Source organism: Tachypleus tridentatus, chromosome 6 (genome assembly GCF_004210375.1).
Source record: "Tachypleus tridentatus isolate NWPU-2018 chromosome 6, ASM421037v1, whole genome shotgun sequence".
NCBI classification, from domain to species: domain Eukaryota; kingdom Metazoa; phylum Arthropoda; class Merostomata; order Xiphosura; family Limulidae; genus Tachypleus; species Tachypleus tridentatus.
In genome coordinates this window covers 30,971,230-30,987,885 of record NC_134830.1, presented here as the reverse complement: position 1 = coordinate 30,987,885, position 16,656 = coordinate 30,971,230, and the positions used below count along the sequence as shown (strand labels likewise).

Genomic DNA, 16,656 nt, shown 5'->3' with positions numbered 1-16,656 from the left:
AGCAATTCGTCAGATCTTTTAAGGTAACTTCAAAATTAATGAGTTATCTGAAGGATTTTAACAGTAAAAAGAGTTGGAAACTCTATTGAAAATGAACCAAATAATGGATGCGGAAATCTGTGCCCGTTTAGTGTAAGAAACGGACTATTGTCAGTGTGCACCTAAAAATACTTATTTTCTGGCTAAGGATTCATACTCGGAAAACACAGTTCTTTGTGGAAGTTGTGAGGTCTTTACATTTGAAATGGAAATATAGGGACCTTCTGTGGAATAGACATTCATAACAAGTAAGTAGGTTTGATTGCTTTTCAGCAATTATTCAGGTTGACTGCTGTTAAAAACGAAAAATATTATTTGGTTGTGCAGGGCTTTACTCCAGACATAAGTGATTCTGAGCAGGTGATAATGTCTTGTCAGAACACCCGAGACATTTGCAACTAAAGATTAGGATATCAGTATCAACAAACGTTTTTCCGGATATATAACGCTTTAAGACAAGTAGTGCTGATAAGACTGAAGTGGAAACTTTAGGAAATGGCGCTATCTTTAGACGATGCTCCAAGGTCAAGAGGATGCCAATGGGGGCCAACGTGAGAGATAAGAGTCATGGTTCTTGAATCCAGTGTTTGTTTTTCTTTTATTAGGCAGCGAATTTCTTGTTGAACTATGCACCCCTACCTGTTGGACCTTAACATTGACGTTCTTAAAGTCGAACTAAGGCATATACATATACTTTTCAGCCTCGGCTCCTAGTTGGGAAATGGCCCAGCATGGCCATCTGATTAGAGCGTTTGTCTCGCAGTCTCAGAATCGCGGATTCGAATCTTGAGATAGAGATGTCTACGACAATTAGAAATCATCAAACATGATCACCATTTCGGCCGTTGGGGCGGCGTTATAATGTTATGATCCATCCCACTATTCATTGATAAAAGAGTTGATGATGGGTGATGATGACTAGCTATTCTTCCTTCTAATCTTTCTTTACTAAATTAGGGACGGCTAGCGCAGATAGCACTCATGTAGCTTTGCTCGAAATTCAAAACAAACTCAAACAAATTGTTGAGAAGTACAGGTGCATGTTTCCAAACACCCTTACAGGACCCAATGGAATAAAGTCACGTTGCTAAGCGAAAGCAATTGCTGCGAAAATTCTAATTTTCAATGTCATGGTTAGTCTTGTGGTATTAGATCAGTTGAATCCAACAATCAATTACAATGTAGTGATTTTAACATATAAAAAATCTTAATCAGTAAAGGACTGGTGAAGACTTTGTAAAAACATTGGTAGACACACGACAGAGCTTGTAAAGAAATGAAAACGAGAACAGCACATGTGTTCACAGAAAAGGAAAGCAGTTTTCATAGGAAAGTTGTGATGAATTTGCATTTGACCACCGCTAGCAAAATTTCAAAGTTCCTTTTTTAAAATTGGTTTTAGGTTTCAGCAACTAGGTTTCGGTTACCTATATTACATGCCAAGTTGTCGAAACTGAGCTAAAAAGAACTTGTTTGAAATAATCCGTGGATCTCTAAATCTCGTCAGTTATGTGATGAACTATAGATCCTCTGACGGAGCGTGACTAAAATTATTTGAATTATTTTACACTATTTTCGTGGCACTAAGAACTTTGCTGAACATCGTCATTACCGTTTACGAAGAAGAAAAACTTTTCCAAACTCAAATCGACTAAAAATCTCTTGAAGTGAATCATAGCATAAATAATATTTTTATTAGTGGATTTCATTTCCTCAGCGCCCTCCGCTAGTACAGCGGTATGTCTCCGGATTTACAACGCTAAAATCAGGGGTTCGATTCCCCTCGGTGGGCTGAGCAGATAGCCCTATGTGGCTTTGCTATAGGAAACACACACACACACACACACACACACACACACTATTCCTCAGCAAAACTTGAATTCCAGTCAAGAAACGATGACGTAGAGACTTTATCATCTGTCCGATTCGCAGAAGACTAGTAAGTTGCATGCTATTCAAACACCTAAGGACTATGCTATAAAAATCAAACCAAAAACGAACAAGACTTGTTACTAATGGTAACAATTAAATTGGCCATTATATTACACAAAAATTACACTGACGTAACCAGCGTGCAGTTTCGCCCCAGTGAAGAGAGAATTTCTACGATTTATAAACTTTAGAACTGTCGCGGTTTTCTCATATTAATTTTTACTGTGCCTTTTCCCAGGTTTTAGTATAAGCAAAATTTTGATGTGTTTCTATGGTTTTATTGCACAAGTGAATCTCAAAGGGAATGGTCAGCAGATTTTAAATTTTGCCTATCGTACCGAAGTAATTAGCAGTGGATTTGTGGATTCCACTTCGACCTATAAGCAACAAGTTTCTAAACTAACAAAACTAAAATCCACGGTGAGATTTCCGGCGGGTAACAGAGCACATTGTGAAGCTTTGCGCTTAACACATAGATTACACATACATGTATACACCAAGATTTAAAGATGCAATTACTTCTTTTCCGTGCTGATATAATACTATAGTTCAATAGAATGTCCAACCATCTGACTTTCTCTCTGGTGTGTTTGTCACTACTACGTTAGTTCTATGATTTATTGGATAAAAAGATTCGATATCGTATAGTTATAATCTTTATTGTCCGTAGGACAATGTATATCTTCTTATACTGAGAAAGGTATAGTGAATAATGTTTTTCACACATTGAAATAGGCAAAGAGTAGTTATGACACGAGGTCACAATGAGGTCAAAGGTAATGAAAATGTTTGATTTTTCGGTTCCGTAAGATAATAGTTTTAGTAATACATTAAATCAGTAATATAAATTGATTAAACAGGGAATAACAATATTACAGTAACATAAGAAATGTCTGTAAGTACTTCCATATTAATACTGATTTTATGTTAATATACAACAAAGCAAGGTTTTATTTTAGTTTGCAACATTCATCGCGTTAGGAAATATAAATAAAAAATAACAGGGTCGCGTTTTCTAAGCGTTTAAACGCAGATAAGATAAATTGCATGCTATAAAAAAAAAAGTGAACTTATAACCATGCAAGTTTTTATATTTCTCTGTCGTAGATAAATGTGTCGCACGCTTCAGGCTTTTGACCTACACGCGTGAAATGTGTAATAGTGAAGAGCGTGATCACGTGCCTGATTTACGCAATAAGGTGCAAACAGCGGTACGATGCGCGCTTTCCATATGTTGCGCACTCTGTGGCACGTGAGTTGTGCAACAAGTTGTGACGAACGTAAAGCGAATCGGCGTTAGCCTAGTTGTAGCTCAAAAGTAATTCACTGCTACGCCGACAACCACAAAACAAGTGTAGCGTATTTACGCGACACCAACTATATATTTAAGGTTATCTGCCATCGTTGATACTTTTAAACTACTGACCACAGGGAAGGCAGCCAGTTTGTATCACTCTGCTACCTATTTTAGGTGAGAAGGGATTGTCACTACTGTAACGTGCCCACAGCTTAAATTGCAAGGAATATTTCATGGTAGCGCATGGATTTGAACTTTGCTCATCAGCTTTGACATTCAGATCCCCATCACATTGTCAAACGAAACCTAAAGTTTGTGACTTATCTTGTCTTTATGATTACGTAGGCTTCTATCACTAGAAGACGAACAGATTCCCTGAAGGTTCTCCAGTATAGCGCGTATTGATTTACTCCATTGAAACTTTTCACAACTTGTAATTCCTCAACGTGTATCTTACTTCGTTCTTCTATACTCGCATTGCTGTTAGAGACCTCTATTCCGTATAAAATCTTTATATACTTGTACTATACTTTACCATTCGCTTCTTTCACTTATAATTTTTTGTTAAACTTATTTCTTTATTTTTTTTTTAATGAGTCTTCATGTAGGACATTTTGTTCATCAATGTTTATAGTTTCTTTCGTTACGTACCATCAGTTGAAAAGGCTGTCTACACACCTGGGTATGTTGGGAATTTTCCAAATATCTGTTAAGCGAAATAAAAACGAGTGTAGTAATGTCTGTCTGTCTGTCTACACACACACACACGCACACAACGACATGTGGGTTTTGGCAGGTTCGATGTGGCCACTACAGTCTCTATAGAATAGCAACCGTAAAATACTTCCCTTCCACAAGGTAACGAAAGTATTATCTCCAAACGAACGGTAGGTGATATGAAACTTAGTTACCATGTTGTTAATGGTGAGGGAAGTTACCGACAAATTTTAGGCTGGAACTAAAAATAATATAAAGTATATGGCAATAAGGCTGATAAGTGAAAAGACACGCAAGAAGTACAAACCATCCTTTTTAACATATAACTATATATTGTTTTGTATTTCTTAACCATATGATTTGTTGCGAAATAAATAAAAGCATTACTGACTTTGTATATGTCATACAGCTCAATATTAAAACTTGCTTTTGGTTAAGTCTTACTCCCGGAATGAATATAGACTTTTCAGGTTTTCCATGTAAAAGTTTATGTAACATGTTATCCTTTCATTCATTCTTAATGAACTTTAAGACTAAGGCAAGCCTGGTATTCAATTATAGAACACCTGCCGTGTTAGCTAGTGGTCCAGGTTCAAGTCTCGGAATCTCTTTCTATTCATCAGGCTTGTAAAGTTTATGTTAAAAATTGTTCTTTCAAGTTTAGAGTGCACATGAAAATGATCATCAGTGAAAGGAACTGAGTGATACTTTATGTATTTTGTCTTCTAACATTTTTTTAGAAGCAGGCTTTATTCAAAATAATGAAAGAAAGTGGAGACAGTGACAGTTTCTAGAAGAACAGAGAAAAATTTCGATGTATGAAAAAAAAACGCACGAAAAGATTTAAGTTAAAAATGACGATGAAATAACATTTTCATAAGCGCTAAGCGAAGAAGGATTGGGATAAAAGACTTACATGGGTAGATGGCCACGTAACCCATATGTATGGAGGTCTCGCAAAACGCCATACCTCCATGTTGTGTCGTAAGCCTTCTCTATGTCAAAGAATATTGATACAAGATGTTGGCGGTTGAGAAAGGCTTCTCTGATAGATGTTTCAAGACGAATTAGGTGGTCTGTGGTGGAGTGCTGTCGACGGAACCCACACTGGGTGGGCGAGAGGAGGTTGTTTGATTCAAGAAGCCAAACAAGACGAGCATTAACCATCCTTTCTAATGTCTTACAGAGACAGCTCGTCAAAGCAATTGGACGGTAGTTTGAAGGAATCTTGGGATCTTTCCCTGGCTTAGAGAAAGGTAAAATAATGCCTGGCGCCAAGCATCAGGAAAAACATTCTTCTGCCAGATCCGGTTGAAAACAATCAGAAGGACATTAAGAGAAGCAGGAGATAAATGGTGCAGCATGTCATAATGAATATCATCAGGTCCAACAGACGTACTGGCAGACCGATGAAGGGCCATTTTAGTTCCACCAGGGTAAAAGTAAGAATAGTCAAAGCAGTTAGTCCGAAAGGAAAGAGGTGATCGCTCCGCCCGAGTCTTGATGGCCAGGAAGGTGGAGAAACAAGCAGAAATGCTAGATACCCGGCAAAAGCTTTCACCTAGAGTGTTATCGATGTTCCGAACATCAGTCACCTCCTGACCATCAGAGAGTAAGATCGAGAGGGGGATAGAATTGTAGTGTCCATTAACCTTTCGAATGCTGTCCCATATGATCTTGGAACTGGTGGTAGAAGATATACTGGTTGTGAACTTAATCCAAGATTCCTTCTGGCTGTGACGTCTTACCCACCTAGCATGTGCACGGGCCCGTTGGAAAGCAACCCGGTTTGAAAGTGTGGGATATCTACGAAAAGTATCCCAGGCCTGCTTTTGAGCCTTCCGTGCTAAGTGGCAAGCAGGATTCCACCACGGACGAGGATATCGTGGAAAACGTGTCGAGGTTTTAGGAGAAAACTGCCGAATGGAGACAGTATCAGCAGTTTTGAGAAATGTTTCTTGTAAAGAAAGACAAACAGGATGGTAGGAAGCAATCAGCGTTTTGATATCATCCAGATTAGAACGTTAACCTCGACAGTTCCATTGTATCAAGGTGGCCATTTTAAGAACGGATAGGTGAAGTGGCTGGAGAACCCTTCGGTTTACGACCACGTCTTTTTCTTTACTGTCTTTAGTTGGAAGAGGTCTATCAACCTCCATGGATCCTGCTCTGTGTCGGGTGGGCAGGTTTTGTTATTAGAAGGGGAATCTAGTGACTGAGGACGCGAACGAATAATTGTGTTGTCTCTTGTGGTGGGAGAAAAGATGTATCAGAAGAAATGCCTGTATTTGAAACTGAAGGACGTGGATCTTGAGGTGTGTTGGAAGGTATGGGAGGGACAGAGATAGGTGTGGTAGTTGATTCATCAACCTTTTAACCACGGAGGTCAAAAGGCTTTTCATTTGTTTTGAAAACGATTCTTTGGAGGCACAGAGAGATCTGTCTGCACTTCCACTGTAGTTGTGGAATGAAGTGCAGCAGCATATGTCCGAGATGGAGTTGTGGACAGCAATTTCCGAGCCTCAGGATAACTAATGTTATGTGTCGTTTTCAAACGCTGCACCTCTTTTCCCCAAGAATGAAAGTATGAGGGTGAGAACCATTGCAGTTTACGCAATGTGGGTTCATGTCACAGTCATAGGCATCGTGGTCCTTGCCTCCACAACGAGCACATAAGGAAAACAAGACAGGACATTTGCCCTAAAGGTTTTTCCAAAAGAGAATGTAATATAAGAAAATGAGGTACATGTGTTACTGATGTTGAAGATTGCTGTTCTGAGTATTCAAGACGTGGTCGCTTACCCATTGACTGTTTTTTTACAATTTTATTTAAATTTTTTGAGGATCCATAGGAAAAGGAAAAAATTTCGGTACCCACTGACCCCACCCACCATGGAAGAAAACGTGAGGCCAAAGTGGTGTGTTAGGGTTGGACCCTCAACCACCAGGATCTTCTCCTCCCCTTCACGGGTCGCCACGCACGGCAAACACGTGGGTGGATGTTTAGATCCCAGAGACCTTCCTGGGAGGTCCCCTTACCACGTACAGGAATCCACACCGAGGGGAACAAGACAGGAAGAAAACGTGAAGCATAGAGAGAGAAAAAAACGCAGAGAAACAGTGGTAAAAAAATTTGATGTGAAGGATATAGGGAAACTTAAAAATAGACAGAGAAATAAAGAAAAACGCTCGATTACTTTAGGCCCTCTCTTCCTGTTTATTTCGAAAACAAACAAATAAATTGGTATGAAATAGGCCCGGCATGGCCAGATAGGTTAAGATTCGAATCGTAATCTGAAGGTCACGGGTTCGAATCCCCGTCGCACCAAACATGCTCGCCCTTTCAGTTGTGGGGATGTTATAATGTTACATTCAATTCCACTATTCGTTGGTTAAATAGTAGCCCAAGAGTTGGCGGTTGGTGGTGATGACTAGCTGCCTTCCCTCTAGTCTTACACTGCTAAATTAGGGACGGCTAGCAGAGATAGCTCTCGTGTAGCTTTGCGCGAATTCGAAACAAACCAAACAAACTTGGTATGAAATAATCAATTAAAAGGAAGAAACATATAAATGCAAGCCTTTTTTTTTTTCTAAAAATTTACCGATCTTTCTGAAGTCTGCAAAATAAAATATAGTGACCGTTTTAAATATGTAGAAATAGCGAGTGAAGCGTATGAAAAAGAAGAGGAAAAGTTGTAAGAATCACAAGTCAGAATAATAACAGCATCTGATAAAGTTATAACAAATATGAAGAACAATGGGAAGAAGATGTCGACAGTGTTCTCGTGAATAGAAGTTGTAATGGTACAAAAGGTCAAAGGGTTTTTATCGGTGTAACATCAGTTAGGCTAGAAAATAAGAAGCCGTGCCTACTACAAGGTGTTCGGAAAGTCACCGTGCAGTTTTGTAATCATATTTTATTCAGTCTATTTCAAGCCAGCAACTGATAGCGGTGTTTAGAAACAAAATAAGAAGGATCCAGACCTATATTGATGCCAACGGGGGTCACTTTCAACATTGTTTATAATTATCATTCATATTTACCTCCTGTATTCTGTATTGAAACATGTCTGTTAATAAATATACAAGTGCACAGTGACTTTCCGAACATCCCGTACTTTTCATAGCGAGTGCAAACGTTGATTGTTCAATGTTATAATTTTATTGTTGACATTAACGTAACCTGGTGGCCGCTGTAGAACTTCGGTGCGTTTTATTTTTACTTATTCTTTTAAAATTAGGTTTATTCTTGCACAACAAAAATACAAAATTGAGTGTTTTTGCTCTAGTTTAAAGAAAATTTCGTGCCACATCTACCGATAATTAAAACCATTTATTTTTACTAACTTATCATTTTCTAAGTTCAACCATGCGGAATACAGCTATGTAGGTCTGTATGTAAAAACCATATTTTGATCGTATTGTATGCACACTATTCCAGATGCTGACGACATTGTTTGTTGTAATAATTTCTTTTGTATATACGAACTTGCTATCACGCTTATCATAACAGCGTGGGTGGAAGGCCTCCTCGCGGTGCCACCCAACGTGAACCACGAATGGAAGTTTCAACAGTGTAAACATAATCCAGGTGTGCTTTATATGAACCTGCGTGAACAAAGAACAGTATCTGTACATGTGTATGATGTATATACAGAGTCGAGGTTCAAGTTCGTCAGCTCCTTTCCAGATATTTTTTTTTTTTTTTATGGCAGCTGTCTTATATCAATTATTGAATTTCATACGTTCATCTTCATTCCTGTCTCAAACTTTTTTAAATGTGTGCCACATCCAAAACAAAATTAAAATAAGATTTAATTATAAGATTTTAATAAAGGTTTTAATACCTATACCAGCCGTCTTGAGATATATTTTTATTTCAAATGGGTTTCTCTTCACCATGAATAAAATTACATTAATGACCAGCATCACCTTGGGGAGCCAACTATATTTCAAGGGGGTGGGGTACCTAGCACCAGGCTAGCTATGTTCACCTTAATATAGTTCGTGCTTTTTCTGAATTTTTAAAATAACCAAGAATCTATAATACATAAAATGTTCAAAAGGAAAAGGCTTAACCATGCGCTTGCTCATGTGACCTTCATTTATCTAATTAGCTGCGTTTTGCCTTTGTATTACAAAAAAATTTTATTGATGGCTTGTGCAGTATACAACTCCGGGCTATTTGATAAAGCATATTTAATTAATTTTTCTTGTACCTCAGACTGAATCGTTAATTGTTAAGCGACTAACCACCATTGTTATAGAATTATTATTCATCGTATTTTTTTTAAAAACCGAGATATAGAGGGAAATTTGTAGAGGGAAGTAACATATATTTCTTGAAGCTATTGACCATTAATCTTCGTTAAAGATTTACTTTTACCCAGAAATAAAATACCAGAGGCCAAACACGCTGTTGATAAATAGAAGCTAACTAAACACCTCAAATTACTATGGATTTCTTTTCTTCAAAGGTGATTCCTTCTTTATTTGATTATGTGTGTCTGACTTTATAAACTTACCGTTTCCAAAACTACAGAGCAGCTTAATTATCCCAGTTTGTTTGTCAGGGACACTTATACAAAGCTTTGCGCTGAAAAAGCCAGAGTCTCTGCTCGTTTATAAACTGTATATAAAATATGTATATATCTCCAAAGAACTTGAATTGCTTAAAATTCCAGTCCTTACTAAGTGTTGCAAATGTAAAAAAACGCTTTGTAAACAATCGGAGTGGTTTTACTGTGATTTGAATCAACAGCAGTAACATCAACATATCCTGTGCTTTCTTCTATATATCTGCACCATAAATACTCTAGTCGTTGAAAGCAGGATTCAGTAAAGTTATTTTTGTGGGAAATTAGAATTATTTTAAACTGAAATGTTGGGCATTTTTGACGGACGTTTTTCTTTTGGTTTTAATTTCGCGCAAAGCTACACGAGGGCTATCTGCATTAGCCATCCCTACTTTAGCAGTGAAAAGACTAGAGGGAAGGCAGCTAGTCTTCATTACTTACCGCCAACTCTTTGGGCTATTAGTTTACCAACGAATAATGGAATTAATTGTCACATTATAATGCTTCAACGGTTGAAAGGGCGAGCGTGTTTGGCGGATGGGGATTCGAACTCGTACACTCAGATGTTAGTCAAGTGCCCTGACCACCTGGCCATGCAAGACAGTGGCAGACCGTCTAATGTATTTTGGACAATTAAGACAAAACGAAATTGGAACGTGAACACGCCCATATAAATATTTAAAAAATAATCATACACAATATTTGAATACTCGCTAAAAACTAAATGTTTCGTGTTTGAAACGTGTGTTTATCGTATAAAAGAATAACGCTTAATGTCCTAATTAATGTTGGTCGTGAGTGTGTTTCTACGTCTTTTGTTAAATTATGATGCATTTAAATAAAACTTCCAGATTTTGATAAGATTAATGGGAAACTGTAAGATTTAATGGAATGTTTCGATTCTTGATTCGGTTAGGATTGTGGAACTAAAATTAGGGTTATGTTAAAAACTAAAAAACAAAATCTCGTGTGGTAAATATAATGTATTGAAGGATTAGGTATAGGAAGACGTAAGGCACTAGGTGTACACTGCGAAATACATGTGTGTTTTTTTTTCCTTTTTTGTTCTGATTGCTGATGTCTTTTTCTCTCTGTCGGGTTAAATTAATGTACAGGGTGTTCGGAAAGTCACTGCAGTTTTGTAATCATACGTCTATTCAGTCTATTTCAAGCCAGCAACTGATAGCAGTGTTTAGAAACAAAATAAGAAGGATCCAGGCCTGTATTGATGCCAACGGGGGTCACTTTCAACATTGTTTATAACTGTCATTCATATTTACCTCCTGTATTATATATTGAAACATGTCTCGTTAATAAATATACAAGTGCACAGTGACTTTCCGAACACCCTGTATAGTTGTTAGATGTTACACGATGTAGGCATGTTGTTTTTAAAATTCAAATTATTATATCGTGTCGATTTCATTTATTTGGTTTACAAAGCTACACAATGAGCATTCTTTGCTGTTTCACTTGCAAAGGTTTCTATCGAATGTCAATTTCAATTCTTAGAGGGTTTTTTTCATGTTTTTTAACTATATTAACTTTGATATGGGCTGAATATCTGTTTCGCTTCATATGCCATCTGTTTGTGAAGTTTAAACTGTAGTTTAATATCGTGTGCTTTGTATTTGAGAAGTTTTCGGTAATCAGTTTGTTTATTTCCTTTACTGAGTTGCTTTGCGCGAAATTAAAAAACAAAACAAACAAACTGATAAAGGATTTCAAACAAGTAAATGAAGATTGTTTGTGTGTGTGTGTGTACACATTGCGAAAGACATTTAAATAGCAGAATGAAAAGTATTAAAGTGTAATTTACTGCAAGCATACAAGGAATATTGTAGTAATAACAAGAAAACCTGATAGCATAATCAACAAGTATCCAAATTGGAAAGAACACTTAGATAATTAATATTTTGGGGTATTATAGCTTAAGGAAATTATGTTTAAGTCTGAGCTAGCATTTACTTTAGCTTTTGTCGTCACTTATTTGGTGATTCAGCTGTCAACGTGATTTTGGTGCCCATTGCGTAAACATTCAATTTAGATATTTTCAGCGTTTTTTTGTTTACTTTTTTGTGATAATTAATTTAACACGTTTGCATAACATGATGAAAATTGAACTTCTTGTATGCACGAGGACATTATCTTGAGAGTAGTGAGGGGTTTCTCCACCCCATCAAACGTGCTCGCCCTTTCAGCCGTGGGGCATCATAATCTAATGGTCAATCCCACTATTCGTTGGTAAAAGAGAAGCCTAAGAGCTGGCGATGGGCGGTGATGACTAGCTGCCTTCTTTCTAGTCTTACACTACTAAGTTAGGGACGACCAGAGGACATAGCTCTCGTGCATCTTTGCACGAAATTAAAAACAAAGAAACAATCGGTAGTGAGTGTTCGGGCTCATAATGTTGATTCTATATTACGTTACTGAGCGTTTCGTATCATACCATTTTGATATTTCCTGGCAAGTGTTCAGTTAGCCACTTACTCTCTCATTATTGTTTGAATGAGTTAAGACGCTTCTTTCTGAGGTCACGAATAAAATGCGTATACCCAAGATTTAAAAAGCATTAATCCAGCCCCCTCCCTCAGTGGCTCAACATTAAGTCTAAAGACTTGTAACGCTAAATATTGGGTTTTAATATCTGTAGTGGGCACAAAAACAGATAGCTTTTCGTGCTTACCCACAAAAAAAAAAGCATTACCTCATACACATAGTCTGTATTTCACTCGGAACAATGAAGATAAGCTTGTAGAGGGAACGGTGTTAACATCTGGACAAAAGTAAAATTTGTTTTTACTACTTTTCTGTTTGCATTCTTTTATGAGCAGGTTTTAACAGAAGGAAATATATTTAGTGATATCAAATAATCAGTCGTTGAAACTAAGGAAAACCCCGTTTCTCATGTCGGAAGATAGATTGGTTTATAAGTTTCAGCTGAGCACCCTCCAAAAATAAGATGAGAGAAAGTGACGTGAAAAATTGTGTTTTAAAGGAAGGCGCTGCACGACTCTCATGTGTATGGGCAGTATGTGACCACATACAAATAGAAATAATCTCGGTGACTTTGTGGACGTTTCTGTTTGGAACATTTTACAGAATTTGATCCCAGTTAATGACCTTCCGATGATCGGTGCCCCAAGTATTTGATATGTCGCTCTAGAAGAAGTAAGCTTTTGTTTGTTTGTTTTGGAATTTCGCACAAAGCTACTCGAGGGCTATCTGTGCTAGCCGTCCCTAATTTAGCAGTGTAAGACTAGAGGGAAGGCAGCTAGTCATCACCACCCACCGCCAACTCTTGGGCTACTCTTTTACCAACGAATAGTGGGATTGACCGTCACATTATACACCCCCACGGCTGGGAGGGCGAGCATGTTTAGCGCGACGCGGGCGCGAACCCGCGACCCTCGGATTACGAGTCGCACGCCTTACGCGCTCGGCCATGCCAGGCCTAGAAGAAGTAAACAAAGAAACAACGCACGAGATAATTAATCATCTCGACCTCTTGCGCATGGTCAAAAGGGTGACACATCTCGGGCTTGAATATCATAACCATAAAAAGCTCGTGCTGCATGGTTAAATCTGTTCTCGATACGCTCAATATAGATCAGTGTACACTGCGTTAAAACAAGAAATTCTATTACGTCAAAACTATTTTTATGAGAAATTTAATATTTTCATACTGGGATTACGGCGATGAAGTTAATTTTTCACATTCTTTGAGTTTGGCGAAGTTAAATATTACAAATAGCAATAACTTTAGTGTACTCGCAAAAATGCTTCCTGAATGAGGAATGTAATGCGCGTGCGCGTTTTGTGTGACGTAATTAATATTCATCACTGAAAAGTACCTGCGAGTTAAAAGCTTTTATTATACTTGATTCTTCGTTCACTTATTTTCCTTGTTACCTTCTAATAAAAACCATCAAGTACATTTGTGATTTTATAAAGTTTGTATCTTAAGATAATCTGTGAGGGGGATCTGCTTGCTCTTCGCGTTTATCTCCAGTCTGCCCTTACATATAGAAGTATGGTTTATCTACATGTCCACGCCTATAACATGAATTATTAAATCATAATTTCGGTTTAAGGTTAAATATATTTCTTCGAGACTTCTAACAAAGACGAACTTTGCTGAATGAAGTCTTATTTAAAATCTAGTATTTTATCCTTGTCAGATCACATGTGGCTGAGATCTAATGTGAACGATAGTTATGCAAAGCATTTACTGGGAGTATTATAGTATTTTATGTACGTGTCTCTATTCTGTTTGTTGTAATAAATAGCTGATTGTTTGACTTTCAGAGAAATGAAGAACTTTGTAATTTCTTACAGAATTACAAATAATTTTATTTAAAAAAATGTTTAAAATGAATTCAGTGGAACAAATTATCGAGGAAGAACTGTAAGTAGCTAAGCAAGTAAACAGTTTTTCACAGAACAGCCAAAACAAGCTAAACCTTATTTCATTCTCACTTCTGCATGTAATGGATACACACAGACCAAAACAACAACAAAAACAATACAGAACTTCTTGATAAGCAAAGATAGAAACAAATTGTAGGCAATAGCTTTGTTACCAAAAAGTACAAGCGCTTTAGCTTTCAGATATATTATCACTGTTTACTTTGTATTCTGCCATATCTCCTCCCCTCTTCCACTTACATTCGTTCTCAGAATTTGGACATGTATTTGGCTGATAATAATAGTCTGTGATAGTTTTAGGACGTTTATGGAAATTTCTTCTCATGTAGTGGTGAGGGAGCTACAGATAGAATATGCAAATTTATGAATTAATGGGCTAATATTTGGGAAACGTTAAATGATCCAAATAAAAATAAAGTTGTCCGAGAAATGATAAGATCAGACAGACAGTGGTCCACTCAGTGCTGTCTTGCGTGTATACGTTTTTGTTTTTTTGCAAAGCCACATGGACTATCTGCTCTTTTCAGCAAGGGATTTCGAACCCCTTATTTCAGCGTTGAAAATCCATAGACTTTCCGCTGCCCCACCGGGATACTTAATGAGAATTAATAAAGATATTTAATTAATTCTGAAAATGAGTGAAGGACACGCCCAATAATGGCAATGTTAGGTTTATTGTATAAATGTGATTAAGCACGTGTTTTTATAATATATCTTTTAGTGTTTGAATATTAATTATCTTTCTTTCTTTTAAAGGGATTGTTTTTCTCTATGTGCTAACCCCTTGATATAGTATGCAGTTACACACTAACTTAGACACGGCATGGCCAGGTAATCATCTCGTAATATGAGGGGTCGCGGGTTCGAATCCCCGTCACACCAAACAAGCTCGCTCTTTCAGCTGTGGGGGCGTCATAATGTTCTGGTCAAATCCCACTATTCGTTGGTAAAAGAGTAGTACAAGAGTTGGCGGTGAGTGGTGATGACTAGCAGCCTTTTTCTCTAGCCTTACACTGCTAAATTAGGGACAGCTAGCGTGAATAGCCCTCGTGTAGCTTTACGCGAAATTCAAAACAAATAAAACCAAAAGAGTATATTAATACATGGCATTCCAACCACACCATACTTGTCATATCCATTGCTGACGAGGCGTTTCACTCAATTCGGATCTATCTATGTAAAAAACATTCCAACCCGAACAGTGTTTGTTGTGTTTCAACCGATGTCAAGAGCTCTAAATTGAGCGAAACGTTTCATCAGCAGGGGAGGCTGGAATGCTATTAATTCTCTTTTAATTCTCGAAACTCTGAGGGGTTGGAGAAAGTATAGTGTTTAAAAATGTGCTACGTCATTGCTAATGTATTAAGCATTATTAATAATACATATTTTTCTCAGTCCGTATAAAATGTACTGAATTTTTAAAAGCCAAAACTTATTCATAATTTGAAAATTAAAATAACGATTTAACATCTGATCAAAAATAGCTTGCCTCCTGTCTTGAGAAATGTTTCTGATTTTTGAATTTCGCGCAAAGCTGCACGAGGGCAACCTGCGCTAGCCGTCTCTAATTTTGCAGTGCAAGACTAGAGGGAAGGCAGCTAGTCATCACCACCCATCGCCAACTCTTGGGCTACCCTTTTACCAACGAATAGTGGGATTGACCGTAACATTATAACGCCCCTACGGCTGAAAGGGCGAGCATGTTTGGTGTGATAGAGATTTGAACCCGCGACCCTCGGATTACGAGTCGAGAGCCTTAACCACTTGGCCATGCCGGGCCGTCTTGAGAAATAATATTTATTTTAACCCATTAAGAGCTTCCCAATGAATATTAACGTATTTTATCATTATAATCTTTACCAGTAAAATAAGATTAACCGTTAATAATTTATCATTGTATAGTAATACTAAATAAAACATTTTGGGTAAGTTACTTTTGTTTCACACGATAGCTGGGCGTTTGTATTCACAGTTCCGTATAAATAGAAATTAATGATTAATCTATAGGAAAATTCTGTTTTTTTGTGTGTTTTTTTTTTTAACTTCACGCGCATGTTAGTTCAAAACTACTGACAGTATTGAATTATTTTCTAGCGGAATGAAAACCATTTATCATTGGTTGTAACTAAACAATTACTCCCTTTCTTTTTTTCTCTATTGATAGTGATGTTAACTGATGCATCAATCAAGGGACCACCTGACGACGCAGAGTTGAAACAATGCGAGATTTGGCGTTTGGAAGGCAGGGCGCCATTACAAATTCTATTTCAGTTGACTAGCTCTAGTGGCGAATTTTGTAATTGAAATAGAGGATAGACGCGGGAAGACTCGATTGTTGTAAAGTAGTAAGAGAGAGAGATCTATTGTTATTAGTTATACTCTTTAATAATGGAATTTCCAAACAAAGAAATTCGAATAAATATTGCTGTGTACCGCAGTGTAATTCGGAAATGTTCAGTAGATGCACAATTTCACTTCTTTTTCGTAAAAGGAGAATGTTAAACAAATTAAGGGAAAACTTACTGAATTGTGTGTTTAAAACAGACAAACCCGAAGAACTTTAGTATTATGAGATTAAAAGGACATTATACAAAACGATTGTATGTAAGGTAACTTAGCTTTGTTTTATAGAACTTACATTTAGTCTTCATAGTTATTAATACATAT

The 16,656-nt window shown here is 37.2% G+C and overlaps 1 protein-coding gene across 6 annotated transcripts in view; it reads left to right on the top strand.

Annotated features, from left to right (window-relative positions):
• The window catches only part of LOC143252179 (fat-like cadherin-related tumor suppressor homolog), a 228,995-nt gene that overhangs the window by 34,196 nt on the left and 178,143 nt on the right, over positions 1-16,656 (top strand). The window contains exon 2 of one of the 6 annotated variants that reach the window (XM_076503923.1): positions 16,154-16,334. The exons of the other annotated variants lie outside the window; for them this stretch is intronic. The gene's annotated coding sequence lies outside the window, so the exon portion shown is untranslated. The remainder of the gene's footprint in view (positions 1-16,153; positions 16,335-16,656) is intronic. 6 annotated transcript variants of the gene reach the window in all.